Below are 4,734 nucleotides of genomic sequence, written 5' to 3' on the forward strand. Positions count from 1 at the left end.
GTGATGGAGAGAAGAGAGAGAGCAAAGAAATTGTGTAGACAATAAATCTTTGAATGATTTCTCTTCTACTAATGTTACCAATATATATAGAGAGAATTGTACATTTTAGACATATCCTTTGGTTTTGGGTGTGCCCTCTCACGATGAGATACAACTGAACATTACAGCAGTATTTCTAATGGGTATGCCTAATACAAGAGACCAATTACCAATGATCACGTCTGTTCATAAAGGCATGCATATGTTCAAAATGCATCATGTCTTTTCGGCAAATAGAAAAGGTGTAGTGTTTAATTTCAAAGAGTGTGATTGATGGATCAATAATCCAACTTCCCATCTTTTGTCAAACAGCCGCATATATATATATATATATATATGTATTGTAGTCCTATTAGATTAGGAATGTGATTGTGTAAATCTTAACATATCTAGGATGCTCTTATGGGATTCTACCATATCTCTTAGACTAGATATTATCCTATTAGAGTTGTAATTCTATTAGGGTAAGGAATTTACCTTCCTTACTGCTATAAATAAAGGCACAATGGGGCGGAATAGAACACACCTCACAAATTACATATCCCTATCTTCTCTCTCTATATGTATCGCATCCCTCTCTCTGACCTCCATAATTGTTCAGTAAATTATGCTTACAACATGTTATCAACATGCTCTTGATGCTACGCTAAAGAGAGTTTAATCTTCAATTAGGGGAGTAATACGTTTTAATCATTCTTTTTATTATTATTTTATTATTTTTTTGAATTGATATACATGTTGATTCAATTTAATTTTCTTTGTTGAACGTGATACAATGCATTGGAGATGCACGGCTTTCAAATAAGGATCTTCTACAAATTCAAAGGCTCAATTATTTTCTGCCAATCAGGTTCTCTTAAAATAAAGTAAGATATTTGAAACAACCATGAAGCATGAAAACATTCTTCATGATGCATGAACCCTTTACAGTTACATTTAATTTCTGATATATATGTTGTACATATATTTGTCAATATATATATATATATATATATATACACGTTTCATGCATTACGCAATTTTTGATGTGTGGAATTTGTGAGTCAAAGCATTGAAATAAATTAGAAGCAATTAGAGTTTTTCAAACCCTAGAGTCGAAAAAAAGAAAAAAAATATTGGGATTTTTTGCGGCTCCACACCACGTTGCCACCATACTCCAAGTCACGTTAGCTGGCTTGCAACCTAGCCTGTTGAGTAGCATTGACTGGATGTTATTTTGATGTCTGGATCGACAATAGCAGCCCTTTAGGCTTGCTATGCACACATCGACAACCAGCCCTTTTGGCTTGGGTTAGGTTCCAATGGGCCTAAAGCCTGCATCCCATTCCAGCAGGCCTGCATCCTTGATGGGTTTGTAGTTGCACCCTGGCTTACTCCTAATAAGCCTGATGCTAGCTGAGCCTTGTCCATACACACACGGCCCGCTTACAGCAGCCCATGTGTTGTTGGGCTAGCCTTTGAGTCTCGGCCCCTCGCTAGCAACCTCTGACCAGCTAGGCTCGCATCGCTCTGGCCTAAAACTAAAGCCAGCTCATGCTGGGCTTTGTCCCACACCAACCTAAGCTAGCGCTTTCATGCGCCTGTTTTTGGCCAAATTCCAGCAGTTTTGAGCTACCATCCCAATCTACAGCCTAAAGGCTTGATGCCTTCATGTGGTCCCTAAAGGCCTGCAACCGTGCTACAGGGCCTTGCCTATGCATTACGACCAACCTAATTAAGCTGGGCTATGTTATTTTTTCGACCCAATGTCAATTTTTGGCATTCCCGCTTCATAACCAATCCATTTAATTTTTGGGATATTTTAGTTAACGCTAATTAAGCTATAATTCACTTGTCACTTAGCCCGCTGCCAATTGAAGCTAATACGACCCGCATGTCATTATTTTGCTTCCATGATCGACGTTGTATGGTCTCGATCTATTGAATTAATTAAAAGTAACCAGCAGTCCATTAATCTGACAAGACATCCGAAATTATTGGCCCGAATATCACTTTTGGACATTAACGATTTAATAATTTATTTTTCTTCTTTGAACCGTTGACATCTTTTCGTAGTCCACTCACACTTGAGTTCCCGAAGCAACTCAAATCCACTACACTTAGTTGTATATTATATTATGTGTTTTTACAAGTACCTCATTTTATGAACTGGAAGTTCATAACTAAACTTGAACCTGTAGTTTCAAATTTAGTGCTTTTGGAACCTGAAATTTTCATAAAACAATACGCCCATGAAAACTTGAATTTTTCATGTAAACCATGTCTTAGAACTTGAAATGTTCTAACTTTGATGCTTATGGATATCTTATTTTCTATGACACTAATCACAATCTTGTTCCCTCCATTCAATGGATTGTCGAACCATAACAAGTTTGATTTCACCGATTTGGATGTTTCTTTACAGAAACCACTTTATGTGGGTACAAGACGAGAATCTCCACTTGACTATCAAGAAGTTGAGTAACCATTAAAGCTAACAATGGCATTGAAGAGTTGAAAAAGCCTTCACCATGATCTTCATTCGAAGACTTATACCCAAAGCATTACAAATAGAAATACATCCTAAACGAGGATTCCATGGTTCTTTGGCTCACTCCTATGAACTATATAATTATGAAAGATATATTACCTGAAGCACACCATGATTACGTCCATGAATGAGTACCATTTTGAAGTTTATAAATTTGATCAAATTTTGACTGGAGAATACTTTTGTCGTCCTTCCAAGTTAGTAACTGGCTCTCGAAGCAGCAATGTAGAGAACAGAAGTTTACCAAATTCTCGAATCTGATTACTACCATAAACATGAAGGAAAAGTATAGACCCAGCTTCAGCTGGAGTCTACCGAACGGTATAGACCTAGTTCGGCTGTAGTCTACTGAATAGCTCAGCCTAGTTCGATTAAAGCCTACGAATAGTTTTGCCCTGCTTCGACAAAGATGCACTGCACGGTACTGCTCTACTTCAATAGTGGCCTACCGAACAGACCTCTCTAGCTTTAGCTGGAGCCTACCCAACCTAAGTTTGGGTATATCTCTTTCACGATCCAATTTCGAGTTTGTCTTACAACATATGGTAGAATCAGGGCCTGCCAAGGTATGACATCATGCCCGAAGTGTGACCCTTGGCACCTAAGACCTAAAACTTAAAGAATAAGAGATAATATTTCCAAACGAGCTGTAAACAGATCGCCTGTCAAAGGTTCTAAGTAACAAATAATCGAAGGAGAATCATATTCGACATAGATTCTCATCCTTCACTGAGGCCCTAATTTTGTACGTAAGGGTGGCGAGATCGACACATATACTGCACAACCAAAAACGTGCAAATGCAATATGTCAAGTTCGTATCCGGTAACCAACTGAAGGGCACTAAATGGCCTCAAGAAACAAGCCTCGGGCGGACCAACTTTGCTGCGTGCAATATTGCATGGCCCCACAGCGATCGGGAGCTTGGAGAAGAGAGATTGAGAGAAATGTGTTCGTAGAATTGTAGGGGAATGTGTGAGTTATCCCTTCTACATAGTGCCTTTATTTATAGTAGTAAAAGAAGAGAAGAAATTCCTTCATCCCCAAGGAATATAAGTTGTAATATAAAAGAATAACTAGAATCAAATATAATCTAGGATTTACACAATCACACTTAAACTAGGAAAGTTTATAACATATATATATATATATATATATATATTATTTATTGTTTCCGATCTTAATTTGCATTATTTTCAAAGGATTTGTGATTAGAATCCATATTCATAAGTTTTGAGGGTTTGGAGGGACTCAATGAATCGTGAATATCTTGGATGAGACACTTTCTAATATAGATTGCGACAAATTTGATCAAATTGCTAACTCACTCTGTAATCATTGGTGCAATCCAATATTTTCTTTTTCTTTTTCTGTTCGATAACCTTATCGAGCTTTAATTTTATCTTTAATTGTGGTACATTCATAGAGGTTGATATGTGGCTAACACTTTACTAATTACCATAGATGTTGTATGGGGCCACATATTTCCAACAGATAAGGTTCTGCGCAAGAAAAGTCACAGTTACTGAACTGTGACAACAGCAACCATGGCTATTGCATTTTTCTTTTAGTAGTGAGTATGCAATATATATATTACACTCTCAATTATAATTTCTTTTGGAAGCTATGGTTGCAGGTTTCGCTTGCCATGGGAAGATTTTTCGGAACTGTCACTACATTCTTAGAAGGAACGAGGCGGACCCTCATTCAAATAGGAATTAAGCGGGGTCATTACAACGTTTTTCTCGGCAAATGCTTCCATATGGTGCGAAAGTGGCTCGGAAACCACCTCTACTTCTCCAAGGCTACTACATGCATTCGAAGTGAGGGTCACTGATCAATCTCTATTGAATTAATTAACATGAAAAAAAAAAAAAAGTCGGCTGACTTTTTAGTTTTTCTCGCCAACTTTTCACATGTAAATCTTGATAACATTATACTTTAAAACAGACACACACTCTTCAAACTTCATATTTTAGAGCAAAATTGAATTTGCTAAGTAAAACCAAAAGAATTTTACATCTAAAAATCAATTAGAGTATGATAAGTGAATAGATCCGGGGTTGTTTCTTCCTCCAATTAATTTAGCACTTGAAATGTTTTTCTATAAAAATTATAATCGTCAACGTAATTTTTCTGATTTACTAGATATTATTTCTCTCGGACT

Source organism: Malus domestica, chromosome 13 (genome assembly GCF_042453785.1).
Source record: "Malus domestica chromosome 13, GDT2T_hap1".
Taxonomy (NCBI): domain Eukaryota; kingdom Viridiplantae; phylum Streptophyta; class Magnoliopsida; order Rosales; family Rosaceae; genus Malus; species Malus domestica.